The sequence below is a fragment of the Solanum stenotomum genome, chromosome 3 (assembly GCF_019186545.1).
Source record: "Solanum stenotomum isolate F172 chromosome 3, ASM1918654v1, whole genome shotgun sequence".
Taxonomy (NCBI): domain Eukaryota; kingdom Viridiplantae; phylum Streptophyta; class Magnoliopsida; order Solanales; family Solanaceae; genus Solanum; species Solanum stenotomum.
The window spans coordinates 56,498,188-56,513,013 of NC_064284.1; the positions used below are offsets into that span (position 1 = coordinate 56,498,188).

A 14,826-nucleotide genomic window follows, 5' to 3' on the forward strand; every position below is an offset into this window, starting at 1 on the left:
TCAAAATCATTAAATATAATTTCCCCAATGAGTCCATTTTGGTACATGGCCCCATGACCCCAAACCCAAACCACACTTGGAATCTAAGCCTTGAAATTCTCTTCAACAATATTAAGGTTAGCATTATTCAAGACCACGAGGATAACTTGGTCGGCCATATAAGATTAACAAAGCATATTTTACGAAATGGTTTTAGAAACACTTCATTTGTTTTAATCTAGTGCTTGTTATTTATTGAAAATTTGTTCCTTAACCAAATATATATTTTTAGTGTCTTGAAGAACTTTTTGTTTTGATTAGACAAATATCTTTTAACAAATGAAATAGAATTGATTGAACTTAAGAGATTTATTAAAAGAAAATATCTTTATCAATAATATACAAGATTATACACATATATAAATGTTTTAAATATATTATGACGATTTTTATTTAAGTGATTGAATATGTGAGCATTTAAATTACACAAATTATAGGAGAGACAAGCAGGAGACAGAGCAATCTTCAAATTCCTAGGAAATCAGAGAACATGTGTTTAGAGAAAAGAGGGCAATGGTTCAACATGTTTTGTGCCTTAGCCACCAATTTTGCAACCTCCCACCCCCACTCCCAAAATGAAAATATTTTTACTAAATATGAAGTATGGGTTAATTTTGTATTAGAAAAAATTATTATTTATAATAAAAAGCATACTTCCTCCATTTCAAAAAGAATGGTCTAATTTGATTTGGAACGGAGTTTATTAAAAGAAAGAAGATTTTTTAATCTTGTGGTTCTAAATTAAAGTTATGTCAAATGTACCAAAATGTCATTTAATCTTGTGACCTTAAACATGTCACGTGGAAAGTTGAAGTTAAAGTGTTGTCATAAAAGAAAAGAGGTTATTCTTTTTTAAACAGACTAAAAAAGAAATTTGATCATTCTTTTTGAAACAGAGGAAGTAACACTTGTCTAATAAATTTATATTATTTTATTCTCTTGAAAATCTTTTCTCAAATAGAAAAAATCAAAGAATTTTTTTTGCCTTATTACATTATGTCTACCTACCTTCACATTAATTTATTCTTTTTAACTTTTGTGCATTGTTTTATTTTTTCCAAATATTTGATAAGTTAGAGTAGTTTTATGTTAAAAACAAGAATTAATAGTCAACAAGTGATGAACAAAGTGAATTGTAATTAATATTTTTTAAATTTTCAAGCATTGCAGTCAAGGGTGGCTCAACGTAATTGAAGATCTAAAGCGAAATTTTAATTAGAAGCTTAAAATCTAAATAAACTTTATATATATTAATTTAAAATTTATTTTTCTTATATTTTTTAGATGCAAGTTGTCACTTATTTTTTTGATAAATAATTTCTTCAAATTTTTTTCTTCAGTCGTTAGTTTTAGGTAAAATTTTATCATTTTAACGTTGAAAGACACCCCTCACCGAAGCAAACGTTATATGACTTGTTAACATAATTCTATAAGTAATACAGTGATAATTTCAAATAAAGATAAGAGTTAAAATTATAGAATCCGGTTCAAGAAGTTGACAATTTAATTAGTCACCACTTTAATATGCTTCTTATAATGCTAGAATTCAGAAGAAATAAGAAAAGCATTTGCAATCCACTTTATTTTAATCTTTTCGACTATTGATAAATATTTTTGACAGAGTAATACTCTAGTGTATTAAAAATTTGAAAAGAAGAGAAGAAGAGTACAAATGAGCTAAAAAGAATAAAATAATGTAAGTGTTAGTGGAGAGAATATAATGAGGCAAAACAATATTTACTTCATTTCTTCTGATATTGAATGGGGTTCAAGAAAAAATAAAATAAAATAATATATTTTAAAAATATACTTTTATCATAAATAATTAATTTTTAATTAAAAATTTAAAATACAATTTATTCTTAGTAAAATTTTGAGGCCCTAAAAATTGGAAGCCTAAGGCATATGTCTTATTTCTGAAAGCATCGAGCCGCCTTGATTGCAACAAACATATTAAAATAGGTTATACTAAATTATCAACTTCTTAAATCAGATTTCATGATTCTAACTTTATTATTTTTTTATTCAAATTTTGTCAATTTATTACTTATAGAATTATGTTAACAATTCTTATAATGATTGCCTCATTGAAAGAGTATTTGTCAACAAGTTGATAAAATCTTACTTACAATTATTAATTGGAAATAAGTATTTGAAGAAATCGATTATAAAAACTATTAACCAATAATTTTGCATCTAAAAGTTAAGAAAATTAGATTTCAAATTAAAAATATATAAAATTTGGTTAGATTTTAATCCTCCAACTAAAATTTTATTTTAAGTCTTCAATTATGTTGAGCCGTTCTCTTGCTAGTTAATGTGAAAATTGTGATGTTGAAGAGTGAAGTCATAATTAGCTTTGACAAAATGGCACATCATAACACCCTATAGACTAAATTAGCAATAAATAGCCCACTTATAAATTTTTAGCAAGAAAAAGACTTTGTTTTATTTATTTGGCATTGAATAATTTTAATTTTTTTAAAATGTATTTTTGTTCTCCTTATTTTTTTCAAACACACGTTCTAAAAAATTATTGTTTTATTATCCCTATTTTATCCCTTTTTTTATTTTGTCAACACTTTTAAAATAGAGTTCCTCTTTTTTGTCTCCTTTTTCTCTTTCCAGAATTCTTTTCATACGTAATTCTCTCCCTAATTTCAATTCTTCTCCTTAATTCAATCTGTTTATGAAAAACAGATATAAGAATATGTTTTTTCATGGATACTTTTAAAAATCATCTTTATATATAATCTTGTTCTTGTCAAATTAATTGTTGAATTTCATGATTTGTAGAATTGAAGTTTTTTCAATTTTGTTTTTGCGAAAATTTAAGTTATTCAACCTTCTTTTGTTTTCTTTCTAAAATCCTTTTCATATGTATATTTGCTTCTCTTCTAAATTTTCTCTTATTCTCCTTAATTTACTCTGTCTATGCAAATCAGATATAACTGTATGTTTATCGATTGATCCTTCCAATAATTTCTTTTAATATATAATTATGTAGCATTTCTTGCCCTATTAATTTTGAAAATTCGTGATTTGTGAAACTAAAGTTTTTAAAGCTTTTTTTGGCGAAAATTCAGGTAGTAGTTTTTTGAAATTTTTGTTCTCAATTTCATGGGTAAGAAAGATCTTCGTAAAAAATCAGAATGTTGATTTTGATGAATACAACCCAATGTATACCAATGAATTCCAATCTCAATTTAAATTAAAGTATACAAGTTTATTATGTGAATACAAATCACTAAATACACGATGAATACGAACTAATGTATACATAGTGTAGTTACTGTATACATAAACAAAAATCACATGTACAATTAATGAATAAAATTTATATATGTATCATATTAATCTCACTCTTGTATTCATTATAGTAATACGTATAATTGATGGTAATATTCTTATGTATACAATATAAAGTTTATGTACACATGCTACAATTACTGTATACATCAATAAAATTTACACGTCTATTTTTATGAATATTTTTTTATGTATACATATTTTTTTTATGTATACATTATGTAATTGCAACTTTAATTATTGTATAATTTATGCATATGTATTATTATAGTTTCTAATAAAATGTCATTTAATATTATTTGATTAATTATTATCGATTATGTGATAATTAATACATGTTAGAGCATTAATAATAGATTTTCTTACCTTAAAAGTAGTCACAATCTTTTAATAAGTTATTTAAAGAATTTTAAAAAATTCTTTCCTTAAAAGTTGATGTAACCTTTTTTTAATGGGTTAATTAATAAATATATATATATATATATCACTTCTTAAAAGTAGGCAATCGATTTTCTAATAAACTAATTATTGTTGATTGGTAAAAAAAATAATTCATAAAATTACAATCAAATATATCTTTATGTTTCTGTAAATTGCGTAACTATTTTTTTTTAAATAGACGGTTAAATAAAGTTGAGTTTAAGAATTTAAAGAAATTGAAAAGCTAACTTTCTTAATTATAGGAGTTAAATACAAGAAAGAAAAAATAATTCCACATCTCCTTAATTAATGCGGGTTGGTTGCACATGATAAAAAGAAAAAAACTATAAAAAATTGGTTTTGTTTCTTTTAGGCTAATACGTTCTATTTTTGTTTTAGGCTATTAATTGCTAATTAATATTGAGCTATATATTACCAATTATATATAATAGTTTTATGTCTCTGTCAATTCCTCAATTAGCTTCTCTTTACTAAGTAATTAGTATGTATATACAATTTTCAATTTTAATAAGGCCAAATACATAAGAGATTTTTAATTTTGGGCTTAACTTTTTATTTTGACAGTTTAACTTAAGGTCATTTTCTAGTTAGAATTAGATATAGAAATTCGTGCTAGTATAGGCCCAACATATTTTTTCCTCAATTTATATGATATAGATAAAATTTGAACAATCATTTAAATTTTTTAATATTTTTTGTTGTTAATTGCTGTGATTTACAGAATTTTTATGTATTTTTTAAATAATATATGTTTCTCTCCTTGTTTCAATTTATATGACTCTAATAGAATTTAGACCACCAACCAAATTTTTTACATCTTTTAAATTTTGAAGTTATTAGTTGTTGTAATTATAATACGTTGTACTTCATTTTCAAATAATATAGGATACTTTCTCTTTTCTAATTTACGTAGCACTAAAAGTTTTTGAAAGCAATTCCGACATAAAAGCTTTAAGTTTTTTTAATATATTTTTTTATATTTAAAACTAAATAAAAAATATCATAAATCACAATAATTAACAATTAAAATATTTAGAAGATATATAAAAAAAATTGATAATTTTTTTAATTAACTCTGAAATTCTAACCATACTATATAAATTGATAACTCTTAATTAGTTAAATCAATATATTTCTACTATTTAGATTAATATATAGTGTTATTTTATCATATATACATAGATACACATGTATGTCCTCAAAGTTGTCCTCGTCTGTCATAGATACACAAGTGTCTATATATATACACATACACACAAACACATTAATACACATATAAGATACACATACGTATCTCCTCAAAGTTATCCACTCATACTCCCTCCGTTCCATTTTATATATCATCCCTTTCTATAAATAGTTGGACCACAATACTTATCATTTTATAAAATTTATGCATAAATTACCATATTTTGCCTATTATACCCTTGATAGAATAGTTAATTAATCTTGTCATTTATTAATAAAGTTGACTTAAGAAAACATTAAATAAGGGTAGAAGAGTCATTTCTTAATGCAAGTGCAAAGTAAAAAAGTGACATATAAAATGGGACGGAGGGAGTATGTCATAAATACACAGATACATAGATCTACACACGTATAGACTCAAAGCTGTCCACTTAGATTTCTTAGAGAAAAAAATAAAGAAAAGATATACTTTTATCAAATACATATATGTGTAGTAGAAGAAGAAGAGAAGGGCTAAAAAGGAGAAAATATACGGTTGATTCAAACAATAAAAAACATAATACAAGAAAAGGGCTATTGAGGAATAGGAAAGAGGGAGAACAAATATACGATTGATACAAGTATAGTTATATAGTAAATATATAACACATATTTGCTATAGTATATAATTTTCTCTTCGTTTGGGAAACTTTCACATATAGCTATCATAATTAAATTAATTACTCTCATTAGCTAAAGTTTTCATAATTACTAATAGTAGCTATATTTTTAAGTTGCTACAGTGGTGATCGGCTGTGCAATTCTGTTTTCTTCAAAGTTTTTACAAAATTGAATTCAAATTTTTGAAAGCTATGGCGGTGATCTCGGCTAGGAAAAGGTATAAAATTCCTTAATTCACAGAATATTATCTCGTTAGACTTTCCTACCAGTTATATCTTCTTCGTACAACCCAATTGATTTCATCCTAGTACATCCAATCGAATCTCGGCGGCAACTCAATTTTCTTGGCTAGAAACGTATATTTGATTTGCATTGATTTGTGTTTTTTATTTGCATTTATGTAGATGAAGAACTTGAAAAAATAGTGCAATTGAACTGATTTGTATATGTAATTGTATAAATTCTCCATTAATAATTGGAGTTTCATTCTAACAGTTGTTTACAATTGTATTTTAAACAGTCGAGAATTAACTAAATTTATCTGTGATTGTATAATTACTCCATTGATAATTGGAGTTTCGGGAGAAGAATCTATTTTCAATTGTATTTGAATTGATCGAGACATACAACTTGATATCTGCAATTTGAGTACGTAAATAGATAAAAATAGAAATCAATTGTATAATCTACTATAGTTTATGTCAAATTGTATACGTTTGTAATTGTATAATCAGCAATGATTGTTTATAGACTTGTATGTTTTGTATATGTATAATTTTACATTATTTGTAGAATAGTATAACTTAGTGTTTGTATGTGTATAATTACACTTGATGAAATTAGTATTTGTATGTGTATAATTGATTGTTGGGTGGAAATTATGTGGAAAAGTTGTTTGTATAAGTTAACTAATTACGTTTGTAGTTGTATAATTGACATAAATTTGATTTGTGGACTTGTATAATTTGATTGTTGACTTGTATATTTGTATATGTATAATTTTACATTATTTATTTTGTGGAAAAGTTGTCTGTTGAATGTGTGTTTGTATATTTTTGAATTCCTGTTTGTATATGTATACATGAGTTATTTCTTTCTGTACATGAATGTCTTCCATCAATATTTTGGTAATATATTCTGAAAAATGGGATGATGCAAACTGTTACATTGACTACGTTATCGAGGGGGTAGTTTTTAGAGAAAATGCGTTTACGAATATATGAATTTATACAAACAACAAACCTCAAGAATACATATGAAAACAACAAATATACAACAGTGGATCCGAACTTGAAGAGTTTATACAAATAATATTATACAATTTGAATAACAATTATACAATTATTATACAACTATGGGTACAGATTTGACCCAAACCAAACCCAAATACAAAGAAATACAGTAAAATGTAATTTATTTGGAAAATTAAAATGAGATTTCGTTTTACCTCATAAATATACAATTGAATTCGGTTAAACAAAATATGGATTTGTATGAAAATATACAATAAATTGTAGATCCAAACTTCAAAAGTTTATACAAATTACCTCAACTGTTACACCATCTTCATCTTTAGATATACAAATATGAAAAATCAAAAGAAATCTCAGTGATATACGAATACAAATCGAAAAAAGATGAAATTGCAACAAAAAAAAATGTCAAGAGTAATTAACTGTAAATCAATTACCTATAAATCAGGAATCACGATTGGTAGGGCATGAATGAAAATTTCAAAATTTGAAATCAATTTTAATTGAGAGAATAAAGGAGAAAATAAGGGAAAGTGATTGAAGAGAGAGAATGGATCCATTTTATATAAAGAAAAGAGTGTTGTACACGGTTATACATTTAAGAAGAACTGAAAAATGTAATTACCGAGATTAAATGGCTGCGAATGGTAATATAAACAAACATTAGCTATGATACACAATTAAGTAGTATAAGTTTGCTTAGCTACGTAATTTTCCCTTGTTTGAATAGTTGGCCTTAAATAAAGTTTTAAAGGAATTCTACTATAAAATACTCAAAAGACTTTAATTCTTCTTTAAATATATTATTTAAAATTAGGTGTTATTGTTTAAATATTATTACTCACTGTTTAATAATATTTGTTCACTATTGACCTTGCATACTTCTTAAAAAATTATAAATAGAAGGGTGCGTTTACTATATCACTCTTTTAATATAATAAATACAATGTCTTGAAAAATGCAATAGAAAACTTACTATATTAATGATAAGAGTAAATTAGAAACTAAGTGTAAAATTATCTTTTGATTTCATATAGTGGACAAATATTGTTGGACATCCCAAAATAATATAGTGAACAACTATTGTTGGACGAAGGAAATATTAAGCAAGAATTTTTATTGAATATTAATCTATCTTCCACGAGTCTTTTAGAAACAACATATTTACTTTCATGAGGTACTAGCTAGTAAGATTTGTGTATATTTTATTTTTTCTAGATCCCATTTAGCGGGACTTGACTGAATATATTGTTTTGTACTCGATATGCCATGATGTAATAATATTTAACATGAATAGACCGGTAGTCCATAACACAAGAAATGGGGCTAGGAAAGAGAAGACCAGCAGACAATATAAATACAGATTAAATTACAGTCTAATTGCCAAAATTTTACAAGCAATTGTTTGTCCTTATAAAACATCCCTCCTTCCCTTAAATCAATCAAATTGCAAATGTTAAATGTTCCTAGTAATTAGTAACAATGATGAATAATAGAGTGACAAGAATAAACAAGAAAATCTTTGTTTTAATTGGCAATTAAAAGATTCCAATCTAGGTTAGCTTCGAAATGTACAATCCAATGAATAGGTATATTTCTATGATGACTACATAAGTGCATACTCACTGTCATAGGCAACATTTGGATTATCAAGACTTAATGCTTCTAAGTTCAGTTAATCAATAAAGGGTCGTGATGGACAAGAGGAATTAATTTTGGGATAATTTTTGAGTGACCTTTAATTCTTTGTTTGATTGTAAAGGTAGGGATAACTTGTCCCAGGATTAACAATTAGTCCTGGGATAAGTTATACCTCACTGAGGGTGGTATAGTAATCCCAGGATTAACTTATCATGGGCCTGGGATAAGGTGTGTAAGTTAACAAAAATACCCCACCTTAAACTCTCTTTTATACATCACTTTTACATTCATACATAGTAACATAATTTTTAACAACATTTATAATAACATTAGCAACCTTAATTATTCGTTGTTTTTATGATAATATATTTTCTATTAAAAATTAACATTTTATAAATACAATCTTTATTTATGAATATATTATATGTTGAATTTATTTGCCTAAATCTTATGTTTATTTATATTTTGATTTCACTTAAAATGTTTGCTCCACTACTAAATTACATATTTTTTATTAAATAGTTTATTACTCACTTAAAAATTATATTTTATCTATAATTAAAATGTAGATAACTTTAATAATAAATTTTATTTTACTTTAATAAACTTAAAATGAAAGTTTTATTTTTAAGCTAAATAAGATAGAAGTTTTATTTTTAACTAAATAAAATGAAAGTTTTATTTTAAAGCTAAATAAGTTGAAAATTTTATTTTTAAGCTAAATAAGATGAACGTTTTATTTTTAAGCTAAATAAGATGAACGTTTTATTTTCAAGTTAAATAAGATGAAAGTTTAATTTTTAAAACACAGGGCACAATCATGGAAATGCACACGCAAAAATATTTAAGCTAAGTAAGATGGAAGATTTATTTTTAAGAATGAATAACTAAAGCTTGCAAAGAAAATGTAAAAAAAAAAACCTAAATAAGGTGAGGGTATTTTTGTAAACAAACAACTTATTCTTAAAAATTATACAATGAATCTTAGTTTGAATATGACAAATCAAACAAGCAATAAAAACTAATCCCAGCATAACTTATCACAGGCTAACTTATCCTAGTATAACTTATTCCAGCATAACTAATCCAACCTAACTTATCCTAGTATAACTTATTCCAGCATAACTAATATCAGCATAATTTGTATTCAAACCAAACGACCCCTAAGTATATTGATGCATAATATTAAAAAGACGATCTAGTTTACAAAACATCCCACATTAATAAAGTACAATTCACAAAATATCCAGTTAAATATTCAATAAGATAATTCTCTTTCCATTATACTAAAGTTTGTAGATCGTAGCAAAAGTGAGTATTTTTTTTTAGATTTGGCATGTCTCCCATCTATATTACATGTTCCAAACTCCAAAGGACAGTCTAAGAGGTAATTAAGAAGTCAAAATTCAGATGATTGATAGTATTACGAGTTTGAATTTCAATCATACAAATAAAATTGTGAGTGCTAGGCCCTGATGGACGAGCGAGAATTTGGACTTTTCCTATTCTCTTCATATTTTATTTGTTTCATGAAAAATATTTTTTTTGACAAATTAGGTAAGATGTCAACCCATAAGATTTACTTGTCATTTTTTTAGCTAAATTTATTTAAATTACCTAAAATGGCAATTCGCCCTACATTTTCCAAAAAAAATAAAATGGTCACGCTGCATCTTCTTCTTCTATAGACCTGATCTTGTAGCTATAAAAATATCATCACATGTTCATAAAAAGTCCTTATTTCATTTTTAAATTCTGTACTAAGTCTCTTACTTAATAGAATTCCATTGTGTATGTTATTGTTGTAAATTCCATACCCATTTAAATATTATATAATAAGATGAGACTGAAAGAGAAAAACAGTCATTCACTTAGTAAAATTTCATTGTGTATGTTATTGTTGTAAATTTCATACTCACTTAAATACTATATTATAAAATGAGACTGAAAGAGGAAATAAATCCCTCACTTAGTAAAATTTCATTGTGTATATTATTGTTGTAAATTTCATACTCAGTTAAATACTACATTATAAAATGAGACTGGAAGAGGAGTATATAATTTTTCATGTAATTCTTTTTAGTGAAAACACAATTACAATTTTCTCTGTATTTACATCCGAATTTTGGAAATGATCCAATAGCGAGAGAGGAAACTATTAGGGAAAACTAAGTATATGTCTCATAAAAGTAACTAATTATAGACATATATGATGTACCCTTTACATTTATGCCCCTAATTAACTACAAAAAAATCTCCCTTTCCTTGTAGCTTTAGTTATTTAGCCCCCTTTTAATTCTTTTGCTTTTTATTTCTCTACTTTTTCTTTCTTCTTTTTATATTTCTTTGTTCATTTAAATTTTTTCAAATTATTTTATTTATATTTTTTTAACTCCATAATCTGATTTATACTCAATATTTATTTTATTTACTTTCTTTATCCTTTTATTTTCTTTTTTCTCATTTATTCTTTATTCATTTTTTTCTCTCTACTTCTTTTATCTAATTTCTTTTTTATTTTTATGCATTTTTTTTCATTTTTTTCAAATTATTTTATTCTTTATTTTCTTTTTACGCCATAATCTAATTCATACTCAATTTTTATTTTATATACTTTTTTTTATTTTTTTTCCTCATTGTTTCTTTATTCATTATTTTCTCTATTTCTTTTTTTTTCTGCTTTTATTTTTCTTTTTTCCCTTTTTTTTTATCCTTTATTGGTTCCTTTTATTTTTTATTTTATTTATTTTTTATCATATGTTTCTTTATTTTTTAATTTGTTTATTTTATGTTCCTTTCCTTTTCCTTTCTCCTTTTTTCTGATTATTTATTTGTTCTTTAATATTCTTCTTCTTTTTCATTCATTTTTTCCTCAAATCATAATATTTTTAATTTTTTCATCACAATTTTATTTCATGTTTTGGTTACTCAATATTTTATTTTTAAATTTTTTTCTTTCCGTTTTTCATTTCTGATATTTTTTCATTTGCTTCAATTTGTAATGATACTATCATAGTATATCTATACACTTTATGGTATTATTGATGTATGCTTCAATACTTTAGTGAGACCTCCGTAATACCATCATAGTATATCTATATACTAACATGGTATCAATGGAATTTGCTACAGTCCGTAATGATATCACCATAGATATTATCATGGTATCAATGATATGTACTTCAATCCTTCAACAACACCTCTATGATACCATCATATATTGACATGATATCATTAAGAATTGTTTCATATAATTAGTAACACTTCTCAGATCATGTATGATATCATCACAGTATGTGAGTATACTGTTGTGTGGTAACACAAATGTTTTCTTCCTTCATTCACAATACTACTCATTTACTAATGATACACTAATAGTATATATACATATACTACTATGGTATCCAGTGGCGGATCTACCTTGTGCATAATGGGTGCTTAAGCACCCACTGCCTTTTGTGACAAACAGTAATATTTATGTATAAAAAATTAGTATTTTATTGAAATGTATTAATTGAGCATCCATTTTAAGTAGTAATTTTTGAGCTAAAAACGTTGAGCACTCACAATATAAAATTTCTGGATCCGCCACTGATGGTATCATCAAGATTTTCTACATTCATTCATGTACGCTCAACTCGATAAAATATTAGGAAAATCTAGCTAGAGAGATAACAGCGATAGTTGACTCCGAAGAATAAATGAGTAGTAAGACATCTCGGGTAAACATATTTGGGCAAAGGGGTAGCAAATTAATTATGGACAAATTATTTAACTACACTCCTTTACTTACCTTAATATCCATTTATCCCTACTTATTTCAAAAATTTCAAAAATCCCTTATTTACCTATGTATCCTGCATGTATCCCGTGCACAACGCTATGTATCCCGTTATGTGGAATGTATCAAACGCTATGTATCCCGTGCACAACACTATGTGGAATGTATCAAACGCTATGTATCCCGTGCACAACGCTATGTGGAATGTATCAAACCTAATGTATCCCGTGCACAATGTTATGTATCCCACAAACATCATTTTTAAGGGATTTTTGGTAAATAAAAAACTAGAAGGGATAGGATGTTATTTAGTACTTATAATATGTGGTTCCCATAATTTATACAATTATTATTTAGGAAGAGGGTAATATGACATAATTAATTTAATTTATTTTAGGGAAAATTGTATGAAATAGCTAATTATTAATTCAAATTAAATGCTATAGCCATAGTTTATTTTAATTGTAATTCGCAACAAACATTCTATTTTTTTGCCATCTGATTCGATATACAATTAGCCATTTTCGGTATACAATTAGCCATTTTATACATTTCGGTATAAAATGTATAAAATGTGTTTGTGTTTGTATAAAACGAGAGAAAAATGTATATACAAACATAAATACATATATTTTTGTCCTATACACTTATAATTATATAAATACAGATCTTATTATACAAATTACAATGTATAAATGAATTTATACAAAACTGAACAATTTGTATAAAATTGGATGTTTGTAGCGAATTATACAAATCAAAAGCTCCATAGCAAACATAAAATTTGTTATGGAGCGCAATTATGTAAACTATAGCTATAACATACAAATATGATTTTTATGTTTGCTATATGTGAAAGTTGCTCTTTATTTTAGGGGGTATTTTGTGTGGTTTTCCAAACTATTAAGTGGGCTAATATGACAAGTGTAATCCGGCCTATTAAACAAAATGGTTAATGGGCCTTACCCATTTGTTTACCCGTAGATCCGGTCCGGTCTAGTCCAGTCCAGTCCATTCCATTTGAATAAAAACAAGGATAAATTACAGAAATACACACATTTTGTTTCACTTATTTCCATTATCCCCTATTACTTTTAAAAATCTTCAAAATTCCTTATTTCTTTTATGTATCCGAGTTGCATATTAATGTATCCGAGCCAGTATTTAATGTATCCGAGCTATATATTATGTATCCGAGCTAGTTTTTAATGTATCTGAGCCAATATTTAATGTATCCGAGATATTATTTAATGTATCCGAGCTTCAATTATTGTATCAGTTTTTTTTTAAATTTTTTTTAAGGGAATGTAATTAGAAACTTGAGAAAACGATCAAAATAGTCCTTAATGTATAGACTTGGTCCCTCATATATGCAACTTATGGAAAAAGTCCTTTATCTATATTAAAAACTTATCAATTTAGTCTTTCACCCTAAAATCCTAACGACACAAAAAAATTCTGTTAAATTAAACAGAGATGTGCAACTCACGTGACATACAAAAATCTTAAACAAAACCTCTGTTTTCTCAATTATCCACATGCCTTGAGCTCAGCAAGATGCCTGGATAGATCATCCTCACTGACCTTCTCCTCATCCTTAGAAGATATAGCATGGTCGGCTGCTTGTGGAAGCCCCACGGACACCTCGAGTCCATAGTCATCAGCCACCTGTTGCATCAGGCTGCCGACCTGATCCTCTGGAGTCGATAAGGAAGTACTTCCAGCTATAGAACTCTCCATGAATTCAGCTTGAACCTCCATATTCACAAATTGACGCTCAAATGAATCCATCGTCTCCGACATTTTCTGTAGATTCCCTGTGTTGATAGTTCATTTGCTCGCTGTGCTTGCAGATGGCGTTCTCGGCGTAAATTCTAGTGTCGTCCATGTTACCTTTCTCGGTGGCCTTCTTCACCCTGAGCTTCTCAGACTTTTCGTCCTTCTCGCATTTTCGGGCTTCGCGTTGGAGCCTTTTTGATGTGAACTTGAGCTCCATGATCTGATTCATGAATTTCTCGGCGTTTCCCATTTTCTAAGCTTTGGTGATGGAGTCTTTCGATTGTTTTGGCGATTCTTCTCCTTTGATCTATGAATCGTCTTTTCAATTTCTGAAGTAGATCAATCGTCTTTTCAATGTCACGTGAGTTGCACATCTCTGTTTAATTTGACAGATTTTTTTTGTGTCGTTAGGGTTTTAGGGTGAAAGACTAAATTGATAAGTTTTTAACATACATAAAGGACCTTTTCCATAACCTGCATATATGAGGGACCAAATTAATCTAAGTCCATACATTAAAGACTATTTTGATCATTTTCTCTTAGAAACTTATTAGGGATAGATTGTAATTTCATATTAAAACTATGAGATTTATGTAATTTACCCTAAAAAAAAAGACAAACTACATAATTAGACATATTTCACCACTGTATATACTATTATTAATTATACTTTTAAAATATTACGTATCTTACTACTAATTAAGAGTTTTATTGAGTAACATACACCTAGATACA

The 14,826-nt window shown here is 26.6% G+C and overlaps 1 pseudogene; it reads right to left on the reverse strand.

Annotated features, from left to right (window-relative positions):
• Window positions 1–13,840: 13,840 nt before the first annotated feature.
• On the reverse strand, window positions 13,841–14,371 carry LOC125860056 (ESCRT-related protein CHMP1A-like; annotated as a pseudogene).
• Between the last annotated feature and the right edge of the window lie 455 nt (window positions 14,372–14,826).